This window comes from Chrysemys picta, chromosome 5, assembly GCF_011386835.1.
Source record: "Chrysemys picta bellii isolate R12L10 chromosome 5, ASM1138683v2, whole genome shotgun sequence".
In the NCBI taxonomy this organism is placed as follows: Eukaryota; Metazoa; Chordata; order Testudines; family Emydidae; genus Chrysemys; species Chrysemys picta.
Window position 1 is genome coordinate 11,828,397 of NC_088795.1, and position 15,450 is coordinate 11,843,846.

Sequence of the window (15,450 nt, forward strand, 5' to 3'; positions counted from 1 at the left end):
ATCAATAAATCTATCAAGGAGTCCATGTTTGCTGCCAAGTTTCAGAGGAAGTCAAATCACTGAACTGTTGGAAGTCATTGGCTAAGCACCTGGGGGTCTAGAAGTTGTTGAACTAGCCAGATTTTGGCAGCAATAGCTTCTTCTGCAGATGCAGAAAGAATATTTTCTTCATTTCAGTTGATGCAGCTACTTCATTCCAATTTAAAAAACTGCTTGGGACTTGAAAAAGGATGAAGGCTTCTATTCTTCTTGTAATATATGAATAAACACTAGAGAGAAGGAGATGTAAGCTACTACTTCGAAAATCTGGATGGACGATTATGACCAAGAACAATCAGTTCAATGCATTAACTAGAGATACGTCTTTCCCTCAGTTTGTTTGAAATGAAAAAAGAAATGTTTCAGTCAACCTTTTTGTTTTGATGTATCCTGCAAAACCAGCAAGTCAACATGTTTTAATGGCTACCTGTTCATAGAATCATAGAAGACTAGGGCTGGAACAGAGCTCAGGATGTCATCTAGTCCACCCCCCTGCTCAAAGCAGGACCAACCCCAAGTTAATCATCCCAGCCAGGGGTTTGTCAAGCTGAGCTTTAAAAACTTGTAAGGATGGAGATTCCAGCACCTCCCTAGTTAATCCATTCAAAGGCATCACTACCCTCCTCGTGAAAAAGTTGTTTCTAATTTCCAAGCCTTCCATACTGCAACTTGATGCCATTGCTCCTTCTTCCGTCATCTGCCAGCACTAAGAATTTCAGGAGAATCAATCTTTCATTAGGAAAATAACTCAAAAATACAAATACAAAACATTTGGAATGAAATCAATCCACCCTGATCTTTAGTGTCTGGGGGTGTGGGACTCGGAGGCCAGAATGAGACACTCATTCGCTAGGAACAGCCAAAGAGCCAGTAACAAATTCCAGTCCTCTTAGCAACCAAGCCTCCGTAATCCAAGGGACACCTGAGGGCTGCGGGAGACAGAGGGGTGCTGAGAATGTCTAACTCATGATTGAAAATACAGAACTGTGTTATTGGCTTTGGATGGGGGACAAGTGTCAAAACCGTTGGGATTCTTGCCCCCAAACAACAATCACTCATTGTCCTTTAGAGCACAAGGGCTCTAACACACCTGATGTGCTCAAATCTCTCTCCTGCTAGGACTTAGAGAATTTTCTCCATCCCCGTGATACAGAGGGAAAGAGAAAAGAAGTGACTTCTCTTTGGTCACACACCAAGGTCATGCTAGAGCTAGAAAGAGAAGCATAAGAAAAAAGTTGTATCCAAATGTTTTGCATTTCAAACGAACTGATTTCTTAAACAAAGGAAATTTGATGTGTGGTTAGTGAACTGAAATGATACATGCTGGTCTTCACGTGTTTCTAGATGTTGTGTATTTGGTTGCCCTGGTAATAGCATCTTGTGTTGCTATGGCAACTGAGTTAGATTATTAGGGGATAGGCCAGCCAGTTTTGGCTGGTTTGGTTAGTTCAGTGTGTGTAAATAAATGGTTGCTTTTTAAGGCTTACAGTTCTCTGGTCTCCAGTAATTTCTTCCTAAACCTGCTGCCCCCAAGGATACAACACTAGATTGATGAACTAGTAGATCCATCCCCTCACACCTCGTTTTTATGCATAGATTGATGGAGGAAAACAAGTTTGCCTGTTTTGTGAACTCCCAATGGCTTTCTTGAATTTCAACGAACTAGTCAATTGAACTGAACTATTTGAATAAACTGCAATGAAGAACTGAAGGAAATATTTTCTACCCCTTTCAAGGAAGCTATTGCTGTCCAAAGCTGGGTTAGCTTTTCAGCTAACTTTGCTTCCAGGGCCTTAGCTATCACGTCAGTGGTGTGACTGCCTTAAAAACTTGGCAGTGAACATGTTCCACTTAATGTTATTTTTTCCTCTTCTATTTAAATTATTTAAGAGATTGTCATACATTTTGCCCTTAATTTAAAATAGATGATTTTTTTCTTGTCAAGCTGGGCCTTACAAATCTCTAAGGATGAAGATTCCACCACCTCCATAGGTCACACTCAGAGCCAGGGAGACTGGGAATAGAGCAAAACCGCCAATGAAAGCCAGGAGTCCAGACTCCCAACCCCCTGCCTCAGTCACACTCAGAGCCAGGGAGACTGGGAATAGAGTCCCGCTGGCACTTCCCAGCTCTGGAAGGGAGTGTTCCTCTAGTGGCTAGTGCGGGAGCCTGGACAAAGGCTCCGTCCCCGACTCTATCCCTGACTCCCTCGGCGACCCTGAGGCAGTGGCTCCTCCTGCCAAGGCCTCTGTTTCCATCAGTGGGGCTGGGGACACTGCCCTAGAGCCCTTGGGCCGTCACGCTTCAGGAATGTGTGTGGGGTACTAGGAGAGCTGGAGATGGGAGGTGTCCTGCTGGCTGTAGGTCAGTGTTGTGAACCCCCAGTTGCTAGGCTGAGTTTATCCATCCCCTGGCAATAAACCATCGTCTTGTTTTCACAGCCACTTTCGATCTCCTGGCTTCTACCCCCTACCCAACTGGCAGGGCATTGGGCAGCACCCTTTCCGCCCACCTGGGTGCAGGAGATCGAGGAAGAGAGCATCTGCCATCCAACTCTTTCCCATCGAGAGCAAGTGAGTGGAGTTCTCCAGAGCCATCCCCAGTGTGGTGGGAATGGCCCAGCAATAGGGCTCCCAGCCCTTCCCTTGCAGGAGATTGTTCCCCACATTGAGAGTCTTTGGGAAGGGCAGAACCTACCAGGTGCTGAACACCCACAACCGCAATCCGTGAAATCAGTGGGAACTGAGGGCGACTCCTGCCTCCTAGGATTGGCACCTTGTGAACGAACTTTCGTTGGGGACTCTCTGGGTTCTGCTCTTTCTCTGGCCTGGGAGGGAGCGGGGCCTACTGGGGTGGAGGGAGCTGCTTGTCCAAACTAACGGAGAGCCCCATTGCTCTGAAAGGACGAGACTCTCCCAGTATCACAGGGCCCCATTGGTGAGGGGGAACATTGGGAGCTGCCTGTGCTGTGAGTTGCTGCCACTGTGTGTGGACGGCAGCCCCATGCCCTGGGGTGGGGTGTGCGGTGTGGGGGAGTTGCCTCAGCGGAGGGGAGGTGGGCAGGGGAGCAGGCAGGCCCGTTAATGAGAGGCTGCCTTGAGCCCAGACTCACGGCTGCTCCCCACTCGGTTCCAGAATGAAGCGGCTGAAGCGGATGCTGAGGCGGAAGGCTGGGGAGGTGGCTCCGGAGCCAGCAGGGAGCAGCGTCTGGCTTGCCCGGGAGGAGAGCGGCCCCTCTGTCCCCACGGGCGGGGAAGAGGCTTGTGGACTGGAAAACGGGAGGAGCTCCCTGACCTTCTGGAGGAAGAATAAAACACCAGCTCCCTTAGCAGACCCTGAGGCACCTCCTGGTCCCAGATGGAGGTGGCCCAGGGTGATGCTTCGTCGGAGGGACCCAGGAGAGGGCGGGAGCCGGGCAAGGTGGCTCTGCGACTTCCTTTGCAGGAAGCAGAGGAGCCAGGAGCCCAGCCCCAGTGCCCAGCTGGAGGAGGCGGAGGAGCAGGCGGAGGAGGAGGAGGAGGAGGAAAGGGACTTGTCCCCTGAAGAAGACACCAGGAGGATCATCCAGGGGCACCTCCAGGGCAGAGCTGAGGTACAAAAATCCCCCAGCTGCGCTGCCCCCGTGTCTGCCCTGCCCCTTGTTCCATCCCCACCCACGCAGGGGGGTCTTCTCCCAGAGAATCCATCGCCCCCAATGGGGGGCACTTCTCCCCTGTTACCTGGCACCCCAAAGTGGGGGCATTTCTCTCACGCAGGCCAAGGTGTCCGCTCCCTGCAGACACCGTCCCAGTTACAACCCCAGTCTGCGCAGGGCGACACTGGGTTCAGGAAGCGGGGCGGCTTTCCCTGTCCAACCCCGTGGGGTTCCTGAGCCCTGGAGCTGCTCTAGGTGGTGTGGGGAGGTCCCTACCTAACCGTCTCTCTCTCTCCCCCACCCCACTCCTAGTTGCTGGAGGACAGGGCCAAACAGCTCTGCTTCCTCCGTGCTGTCCCACGTCTGTGGTTCTTGACACAGCAGCAGGGGCGGGACACCCTGGAGCCACACATCCCAAAAGCGGCCCTCGTGGAGAGCATTGCGGTGAGTGGGACCCCGTGCCTGGCCCCTGGGGCGAGGGACCCAGATATGGGAGGAAGAGTTAGTGGGGCTGGAGTGGGGAGCAGACGACAGTGGTTCCTGGGGCTGGGGAGCAGGGAAGGGGGAAATTCTGACACCGATCGGGAGCTGGCAGTGGGGGAATTGTAAGGCCGGAGGGGAGGGGAGGGGAGGGGAGGGAGGAATTGGGTGGGAGAGGGGGAAGGAAGTTTGACGGATGGGCAGAATGGGGGACCCAGCTGGTTGGGGGTGGGGGGGTGACACTGGCTGTTTCTGCAGAGCACTTTGGTCTCCTCCCTGGGAAGCGCCTGTGAGTCTGCGGGGCCTGAGTCTCACATGCGATTTTATCTTCTTGGGGTCTCTCAGGAGCTGATTGAAAATCTGCCCCTGGTGCCAGAGCCAACCGACGTCATCTCCAGCTCCATGGCCGCGGTTTGCAGCCTCAGGTACCAGGACTTTCCCATCCAGCTGCCCTAACCCTGGTGCTGATCGGGTTCGGAGCCGGGAGTCCCAGATCCTCTCTGGCCTAGATTACCCCCAGCTGTGGCTGTTCGTGTCCCCCAGCAGAGGAGGTGGGAACTTCCCCTCTTTCCTGGCTGGGGGGTGATTTCACTCCCGTAACGTTAGAGTGGCCGTAGGGAGGGGATCACTGCGGGGGAGGGGGGTCATGTCCCTGTCAGTGCTAGCGCCACTCCGGTGCTGCCAAGTATAACACGGGCTCCTCTCTCCTGCCAGCAAACTGAAGCCGCCGCTTGCCCTGGAGCTGGAGTCACGCCTCCTGCGGGCTGTTCTTTATAGCGTATTTGCCATGGGCACTGGGCAGGATGGCATCCACTTCCAGGTAGGTCATGATCCTACTTCTCCGTCCCAGGAGCAGGAGCCACCTTTGGTCCCTGCTCCCTCGGTTTGATGGAGCTGCTGAGAATCGGGGAGGGGTGAGCAGAGCTGGGAACAGGCCCAGGCAGGGCGGAGGGGGGACAACACAAACTCTCATGGAGGGGCCCTTCCCTCCAGGGGGGATTGTGTTACCCCTCTGTGGCTGATCCCAGCCTTCCCTCTCCTCATTCTCTGCTCTGCTGCCTGGACTCTCCCGGGGATCCTACCTCCCACCCATTGCGGTTTGGCTGTTCCATAGTCTGCTGGGTACCAGGCCCTGCACAGAGAACTGCTAAGAGCAAGGATTGAAGAGGCAGCGGGCATCCGGCCATGAACTCTTGCTAAGTGTCCCTGGAGTGATGGGAATGGCAGAGGCCAGGATGTGCCTTTTGGGTCTGGCCAGGCCTCCCCCGAGAAGCCCCCTGGTCCCGTGACTGGTGTAGCCCCATGTCCCATGACTGACGGGTGCTCCATCTTCTTGCAGGCTCTGTACAACCTAGAGGGCCTGGACACCATGCTCAGGTGCCTGCTCATCGAGACCCCCACCACAGACAAGCTGCAGCACCTCTTGGAGGTGAGTAGAATGGGAGGGTCTGGGGCGGAATTTCCCCTGAGCCCCGTGGGAGGGCTGCAAAGGAGAGACTAGAAGAGTCACGTTTCCATTGTGTCCTCCCAGCTTGGACCCAAGCGGCCACACGTTCCCAGAGCTGTCAGTGCAGTGCCATGTTGGGACCCTTATGCCTCATGGGGCGGGGGCACGGGGGAGCAGGGGAAGGAGCTGGGAGTGTCAGCCAGAGCTCTGCATGGCAGCATTACGCACTAACAGTGAGCACCAGGCCTGGCTGGGGACTGAGAGACTGAAACCCCTGTGAGATGCAGGACATGGGCCTCTGAGAAAAGTCTCTGGCTCCTTTCTAGGGAGACCCTGAGATACAGGAGGAGCCTCAGGGAATCAGCTCTTCTGTCCTAGGGACACTGCAGTTCCCGGAGGGATTGTCCTCACGGCTGCTCCATCCATCCTCCCAAGGCCTTTGCAGCCGGGGTCTGGGGTCCAGGGCATGTGCCTTGATCCTGACGTGCTGTTCATGGATCAGGAGTTCACAGCAAATAGACCAGCCCCAAGTCCGAACATTGTCCCAGCCTGGAGAGACAATGAGCTTGTGCCCAGCAAGACGTGGGCAGTGTCATGAACCCCCACATGAGGAGTCAGCTATTCCCCCCTGGGCACAATGTCTCAGACCCATGGGAGGGGGAGAGGCTCGTTTGTAGAGCATGTACGCCTGCCCGCTGACCCTCCCCTGCCTCCTTCTCCTGCAGCACGTCCATTTCTGGCTCCAGTCCAAAAACATTCAGGAGAGAGTTAGAGCCATACGGTGCAGCGCTGCCCTGCTCCAATTCGCCACCTCCCTGCCCGGATTTGACGTAAGTGACCTTTGACCCAGCATCCTGCAGAGTCAGGGCTTGAGTCAAGTTCCTCATCCCCTGACTAATTGGTCCGCCCTGGGTCCGTGAGGGATTGCGTTCCACAGGACACGGGCTGGCAGGGTCGTGCCTGGCCTCAGGGCCCTTGTTATTCTGGAGCAGCCTGGCAGCGAGTGCTCATAGAGGGCCCTTGCCCTAGTCCCTTTGCTTCAAGCTCCTTTGGGGTCAGAGAGAAAGAGGGCTCTAGTTCCTCTCCCTCAGTGCCTCCTACAGATGGATGGGAGCAGAGCTCTGGCCCAGAGGAGCTGGGGAGCTGAAGGGACAATGTTGATGGATTCCCCTCTTCTCCTCCCACCAGATCTCCTCCGATTTCCCTAAGGCGGGCAACTTTGTATTGCAGCTGGGTCTGTACATCTCGGACCCAGCCAACGACATCAGCCAGCAAGCCAGGAGCGGGCTACATTGGCTGCAGAGGCTCCTGCTGCAGAGGAGGGGTAAGAAACCCAGCTGGGCAATGGGGCCCCATAGAAGTGAGTCCCTTGGCGACTAGCTCCAGCTGGCCATTGGGACACCCATAGAACTAAGGCCTCTTCTGTTAGACCAACTGCAGCAGGGCAGAGGGACCTCAATGGAAACAAGGCCCCTGTTTTGGGCCCCCCACTTGCTGGCCAAGGGACCCTACAGAAAGAAGCCCCCTCCTCTGAGACCGAACCCAGCTTAGATGATGTCTCACACTCATCTCCCTAATTCAGGGAGAGAGGAAGGGGACGAACATGCCAGGGAAATTGGCAGCTTTACCTCAGAGCCTGGCTCCGTCCCCCAGCCCAGGGAAATCAGCCCACCCAGGGGGCAGCCAGCTGGTGAGGGGACAGGAACGGAGCTATTGAGACACGTGGAGGGAAAGAGCCCACCATGAGGGCAGGGGCAGGGACCACAGGAGAAGGACACAAAGCTTGTAAGATGTCACCAGTTGGGTAGCTAGGGCCAGATCCTGACTTCAGTGGGTGGACCCCGGCCAGTGTTCACCCAGCAAAGGGAACAGAAGGAAACAGGCACTAAAACCGGATGCCAACCCTCCCCAATGGGTGTGTCTCTTCCCCAGGGTTGAACATCCAAGAGGCGAGCCATCTGTGGTGCCGGGACAGGCTCCGGGACACCGAGCGCCTGGCCTACAGACATATGGCCAGAGTAGGGGAGGTAAGGACTTTCCGCTGGTGCATTGCAGCAGCTCAGGTGTGGAGCTGTCTCCCCCTGCAGTTAGTGTGTTATGGAGAGGGAGGGATAGCTCAGTGGTTTGAGCATTGGCCTGCTAAACCCAGGCTTATGAGTTCAATCCTTGAGGGGGCCATTTAGGGATCTGGGGCAAAAATCTGTTGGATGATTTAGTTGGTGTTGGCCCTGCTTTGAGCAGGGGGTTGGACTAGATGACCTCCTGAGGTCCTTTCCAACCCTGATATTCTATGATACTTATTTCCAGCTGACAGCGTTCAGCTGCAAGAGGCCGAGGACTCTGGGTTGGAGCCTTGCTAACGGTCCAGGCTTGTGTGTGTTCCATGGATCTACGTCTACGTGGCATACAAGGGATCCCCTGGGGGGTTGAGTTAATGGAGGATTGTATCTCCGGGGATCTGGCTCCGCTCACTCTCCCTGGCTGACAGCCTGGTGTCTGAGAGGGGAGCCCCTGGGTCAGTGAGTTGGGAAGCTCACACCAGATCCCCATTGGAGTCCCTGCACCCTGTGGAAGCACAGGCTCGGTGTGGGGTTTGCCCAGGACCATGGCGAGTCAGGGAGCAGAACCTGGCCCTGCGCTGGGCGTTGGGGTGAGGGACACCGAGCCCCTTTCCTGGGCTGAGTCACTGAACCATGACGCTCGTGGGAATGTCAGTGGGGTGAGGAGCGGGAATGGAAGCAGATCTAAAAGGCCCTTTCCTCTAGCGGGTGAGCTGCAGGAGATACCGCTGCTGGGAGCAGTAGGGATCCTTTATTGTCTGTGTGAGCTGGTTCCAGAGTGCGCAGACACATTCCCAGCATGTCATGGCATCTGCGGTGAATCCTGCTCCAGAAAGAGCTATTCCTCAGTGCCTGCAACCTCTTACCGACGGGGGACCCTTGGTCCATGGGACCCCAGAGGTTGGCTGCCCCAGGACTCTTCTTCATCTTGTGAGATACTAGAGGGATTTGGAGCCTGGTTCTGGGCAACTGACAAGGGCTGTGGTGCTGTTGGTTTTAGGTCTTTGGACAGATCTTTTCAGAGGGCCAGAGAATCTCTTTCCTCCAGGCGGCGCTTCTGGCAATACATGACCCCCAGATCCGTATCAGCCAGGCTGGGCTGGTGCTAACGTACTCCATCCTGGGGGAAGCCGGACAGCTGATAGGGGATGAGGTAACCAAAGAAGGATCAATTGGGGAGGGAGCCTCAGGGCCTTTCACCTCCAGGCCATTGAAAGTCATTCCCATCCCATCCCCATGCGCTGACCTGGGAGCAAAGAGAGGATGAACCCAGGCAGGTGCCATTGGTCAGTGCCAGCTTGTCCCCTGAGCAGCTCAAAACAGGGCAGACCCAGCTCTCCAGCAAGGCTATTTCCTAACATTCATCACATCAACACGACACGCTGCCATTGCTCATACTAGGGGCTGCCAATTCCCCATGTGACCACTGTGAGCCTTTCCCACCGCTCAGGGCCTCAAGCCGGTTCCTAGGGCTCTGGGATCGTGTTATCCCAGCCACCCCCTGCTCTGGGAGAACTGGAGGAGTCAGTCAGCAGAGGCTGCTCAAGTGCCCCATGCCCCAGAGCCACTGTCCATGACGTCATCTTAACAACAGGGGCGTCCCTTGGGAAAAGGTGTCCACATCCTCTCACCCCCCGGCACTACTGCCCAGAGCCTCCCAGCCCCTCAGGTGGAGGAGGCGAGGGTGGCTGAGGGAGGGTTGAGCTCTGCTCCCCAGAATCCCAGCTGGGTTTGGAGGTAGAACAGCTCTCACGGGGGGCCTGAGAGGAATGGGGGCAGGAGTTCATTTCACAATGGTGAGAGAGGGGTTGGAGGTCACTAGAGAGGAGACAAGATTTCGTCTCGGGGATTGGGTGCGGGAATGCGTCCCTCAGATGTGGGGAGGGGTGGGGTGGAAATTCTGCCGGTTCCCGTTGCCGTTAATGCCCTTCGTTGCCATGGGTATCTAGTCTCTGACTGATTCTTGTTCCCTTTCAGCAGGAGGATGTTAGAGCAACAATCATGGCACACCTGTTCTACATCCGGTGCTTGCGCCAGGTGCCCAAAGCACTGCAGGGGCTGTGCGCAGTGGGACACCTTTGAAGTCCCCTCTCCCACCTCGCATGACCAGAAGCTCCCACTCCCTGCCCCAGGTACTGCTCTGTCTCACTGGGCCTGGGGGAGAAGGGCTGGGGGGAGTGGACATAAATCCCACAGCACTGAGAGAAACCCAGGCCGAGCACCTCGCTCTCACCACCATGCCCCTCCCCGACCCCTGGAGCTGGGGCCAGGCCAGTTACGGTCCCTGCCCCCATGCCCAGAGGCCAGTTTCGTAAACATCAGGCTGTCAGGGCCGTGGGGCTGGCCCAGAAATGAGAGCATCCGCAGAGCCAGGGGTTATCCTCAGGAACCATTGCAGTCTGGGAGGGGTGGCCCGACGTGGAGCCCCTCCCCTGCCGTCACTGCTCAGACCTTCCCATGGCCCGTGTCACCCTGCCGCAGTGAATGTCTGACCATCCCCCACCTGGGGCCCAAGCCACCCAGCTGGTATCTGAACCCTTCCCCGCCAGGAATGAAACTCCCCCCTAGCACTTTGGGGCAAGGAAAGCTCCTCCCCATCTGGCAGGTGGGGTCTGAGACACAGAGGAAGAGCTGTGCTCCTGGTCACACACTCCTGGGAATAGATCTGGGAACTGGACTGGGTCCCAGGCTGGTCCCTTTCCCCCAGGGGCACCTTCGCTTTCTGCCCTTTATTCTCCCCTCCTGCTAGGGGGTCTCTGAGTGTGAAAGGAACCAGGAGGGTGATGGGGTCCTGGCACAATGCCGGGGTGGGAGCTCCCCTGGGCTTGGACCCCAGAGTAAGAGACATCTTTGTCATCTTGCTCTTTCTTTTATTCCTAGGAAGGGAGTCCCCCAATGTGGGGTCTCTAGAGCTCCAGCTGGGCAATGCCTAGGAGAACCTGTAAGTCATCCTGGTTCCCGCCTGCATGCACCAGCCTGCCCTGCCCTGCCCTGCCCTCCGGTTCCTCGCTATTGACTGTGGCTTGACCCTTGGCTCCAGTCTCTGGTTATGACTTCAGCGTGACCCTTCTTGGCTCCAGATGTTGGATACCCACCCTGGTTCCGTATTCTCCTTGCCCTTCTCTAGTCCTGCTCCAGGCACCCCACCGACCCGCTCCAGCATTGCCTTCTCCTCCCGATCTTCCCCAAGCACTCGGACTTTGACTACCCGGCTTTGACCCTCGGCCTGTATCTGGACTCTGGCTTGACATTGACTTGGCTGATCTTTGGTCTTTGACTACCTGGCCATGACCTCTGGCCTGGACTTGGACACTATCTCTGCCTCTGCTTTTTCGATGGACTCTGATCTCGGTTTTGACCCTGGTGTGTCCCTGGACCCTGATTCTAGCACCAGTCTTAACCTAGGCACAATCCTGCACCTCCCTGCGACCTACGCTCCAACCACTGGGCCTAATTATCAGACGCAGCACCTAACATTAGGTGGTGCAACTTCTTGCAGAAAAGCAGGCTCTCCGCAAGTAAGTGGCCCATATGCAACAGGGACACAGCAGTAGTATAAGGGCTCTACTGTACCGTCAATCAAAGCCTAACCCTGCCCCTTGACCTCTTTAATCCCGCCCACCTGTCACCGGAAGTCTCACCCATGGGGGTATTACTTCCGGGGTCAAGGTGCCACCTGACCGGAAGCAAGGTGGGTCATGGGACCCCTCTAAGAACTGCTCCCACCACCCTCTACCAATCAGGAGGGGTTTCGTCCCGATAGGACCACCCCGAGAGGAGATTTTGACCAATCAGGGTGACTTCCGGGGGGTGTGTGACCGGTCCAGAAGTGGGTCGTGTGACCCCTCTAAGAACACCCCCCCCCACCAATCAGGAGGGGTTTCGTCCCGACAGGACCTCCCTGAGAGGAGATTTTGACCAATCAGGGTGACTTCCAGGTTGGGGTGACCCCTCCGGAAGTGAGTCGTGTGACCCCACTAAGAACTCCTCCCAAGGACCTCTGCCAATCAGAGTGCAGCACTATTGCCTCATAAGTCCCAGCGCCAGACAGAGGATGCGGCCATCTCTTACCAAGGACATGTGTTTTCCAAATCGCGGAAAGGCTGCTGAGAGGAAACATGGACTCCTTCACCACCCCCGTGAGAACTTCGGACTTTGTTTTAGCCCCGAGCACCTTTGGACTTGTGTGGAGAAAGCGCTACACAGCGACAGTTCCGAGGAGGACCCTTTGACCCAGCCGTTGATGGATACGTCGTAACCCGACCCTGAAACCCTCGTGAGGCACCCCGATGAGCGTGACGGCCTCTCTTTGTCCACCCCCTCAGAGGTGGAAGGCGATCGCGGCTCGGGGGAGGCACCGGCGGACAAAGCGAATGGAAAAGACAGAGCTCAGGTAAAATGAATGATTAAGAAGCGGCGGTCAAGGACGGGTGGGTAATGGGGTAGGAACCGGGGGTTGCGTAAATTAAAAAACAAGCAGTGGGGGTGCTTACACAGTTTCTTCTCCAAGCAGAGGTGAAGACCAGATGGGAGTTGCTATTCTGACCTTGATGAGCCATGTCCTTGTGTGGATGAAGGACCTACATCTCAGGATGGCCAGCAGCAGATGTAAGAATGTGTCCAGGAATAGGCTAAAGAACCTACACTGATAGGTAAGTAAAGTCATGGCCACATGTAGACACCACAGGAATTGGAGGGGATTGAACCAGGGTCCTTCAGCACAAGCCCCTCTCACTCAGTGTCACCAAATCCAGCTCCACCCACTAGACCACACCCCCTTCCAGAGTCACTGAACCCAGGAGCCCTGATTCTCAGACCCGGGCCTCACATCACAAGGCCAAACCTCCTCCCATTATAGGCGCTGTAGAAGGGATCATTGGCAAAAAACCCTCTACATTCACCCTGTCAGAGACTGCAGCCACGACTGATCAGTGAATGAGCAGAGATCTCCCCTGTGGGAATCCGAGGGGCTGCACATTTGGGGTTTCACAGGGAAGGCCTCTGGCAGCCACTGACCGAGTGTTCCTGGGAGGAGATTTTCCGTCTCTAACAAAGGGTTTCTGTTCCCCCAGATCTCAGGCGCTCAGCAGAATGCGGGAGAGCCGAGTGCTGATGGGCAGAGGGGTCACAGGAGTCACCGTGCGGCTGTGCAGCAGGTGCAGTGTCTGCAGTCACCATGGGCCAAACCCTGCGCTCCAGACAACCCAGGCTAAGGCTCCCTGGATTGCCAAGGGGACTTTTGCTTGGGGAATCGGTTGCTGGTGCCTGTGTCCACAACTGGGATGTTGTCATGAGGCTACTCAATGGTCCATGAAGCGCCATGCGAGCACGGGGAGAATGGGCATTAAAGAGTGAGGCTGGGACCTCTGCGGAGCTGCTGCAGTCGAGCATCCACGGCCAGAAGAGAGACGATGGGAAACTCGCTTCGATGGCTGGCTACAGCCGCAGCAGCTGTCTCATAAAGCTCTGCTCACGCTCCAGCCAACAGAGGCAGGACAAAGAGCCACCCAGTGAGAGCCTGCATTGCAATTCGCAATACGCGGTTTTTCAGTGGATTCTGCTGCCCTGACAGTCTATTTCCTGTAATGTGCACATCCAGCCTCCCTGGCTGACCTCAATGGGAGTTAGGTTCTCCGTGCCCACAGGACAGGGCTGGTCTTACCATGAGGTGAACTGAGGTGGCCGCCTAAGGTGCCAGACTGTGGGGGGCGCCACTAGGACCCAGAGTGTAGAAAATTGTGTCTGCTGCGGGTGCCTATGTATTCTCTCTGCTCGAGATGCACAGAGATGGTGGAGTGCTGTGCTGGAGGAAGGAGGGCACAAGAGACAGAACAGGGAGGCAGGAGAAAAGGTGAGAGGGAATAACAGAAAGCAGCAGGAGCTGCAGGAAGAGAGAGGAGGAGGAGCCTCTTGTGTACCTCTCCAGCACCCCCAGGAGCCTGGACTGATTAACACCAGCTTCTCAGGGAGCTTCCTGTTTCCTGCTGCTTCCCTGAACCCCCTTGAGGAGAACAGGCAGTCAACTGAAATAGTAGGAGCCAGTTAGGCCCTTAAGACGCTGATATCTTCCCTAACTCAGACTCTGCTACCAGCCTGCTTATTTGTCCCCTTCAATTGAGTGTTGCGAGCCACTGTAGCTGGCACAGAACAGCAGTCCTAGTGAAAGAAGAAAACACCCCTCTGGGGCAGCATTCAGAAAAAGAAAGAAAGCAAAAGAAGCTTTTCTATCTAAGCAGGAAGGAGCTCTCCTGAGATACACAGACACAAATGTTCACGGTGAGCCTTCTGGCCCCAGTGAGGATGTGAGTGGTGAGGAGATGCCTGATCTTCCAGTTAGTCAGAGTGCAGGTGACCTGGCAACTACTGCAGCATCCATATCTCCATCTCAAATGGGTGTAACCATGCACATTCCTGAAGAAAAGTGTAGATCAGAGAAGAGTGTGGTGGAGCTGCAAGAAACAGCTGCTGCTGAGTTTAGTTCCTTAAGTCTAGATGATCCAGGACTGTGGACCCACTTGAGCAGTAGCCTGAGGGACTTCCTTGTAGTGCATGGGCCACAGCAAGTGAAAAACTTCATGTTCCTCAAAGACAATGAAAATAGTAGCTTCCATCCAACACATTACTGGTGTGAAATCACCAATGGTGACAAAGTGAAGAGTCCATGGCTTATGTACTCAAAAACCTAGAATGCTGCATCCTGTTTTTGTTGCAAACCCTTCCAGTCTAATGTTCCAGCCACGTTGGGTTCTACAGGAACAAAGGACTGGAAAAATCAGGCTAGAAATCTGGCATGCCATGAGAAGGCAGCAAATCACCAGAGAGCATTCCATAGTTGGAAAGAGCTTGAGATGAGGATAATTTGTGGAGCTGATGGCTAAGGGTGATGCTGTACTCCGGGAGAATCTAAGAAGAGTCACCACCCAAGAAATGGACACACCCCACCACCTCGGAAAACAAATTCAAAATGACATCATACTGTTACTGGCAACAAAAGTCAAACATAAGATTGTGGCAAATCTGAAGTCAGCAAGTCATTACTCTGTTATTCTGGACTGCCCACCTTACATCAGCCATATGGATCAAATGACTTTAATGGTGCATGCTGTAACAACAACAGAACCTAGTGAAAATGTCCCTGCAATGGTGACCGTCAGAGAGCATTTTCTAGAATTTATTGACAGGTTTCAGAGTAGCAGCCGTGTTAGTCTGTATCCGCAAAAAGAACAGGAGTACTTGTGGCACCTTGGAGATTAACACATTTATTTGAGCATAAGCTTTCATGGACTACAGCCCACTTCATCGGATGCATAGAATGGAACACACAGAAGATATTTATACATACAGACATGGCCGGCTCTTGGTTTTTTGCTGCCACAAGCAACAAATTTTTGGCTGCCCCCCACCCCAGCCCTGGGTTCTCCCCCTCCCCTCCCAACTGCACCCTCCTGCTGCCCCAGCCCTGGGTCACTGGTAACTCGCTCCCAGGCGGGTCATTCAGCAGGAATTTTGGATGTGCACAGAACACAGACAGGATTGGTTCCCATATGGTTACAGAACTGCAGTAAAGTGGAACAATTTTCAGCTTGTGTGACTGGAGGATATCTGGATGCATATTATAAGACTGTCCTACATAAATGAGGAAAAGTTGAGGTGCCTTTATTATTCTTTTGTTCCATTCTTTGTTTCTATGGGGAATGCACTATCACGGTCTTCCTTTTAAACAAATAAAACTAAAACTTAAAAAAAAAAAAACAGCGCAATGGCTGTTGAAAATAGCAATTCCAGTCCTA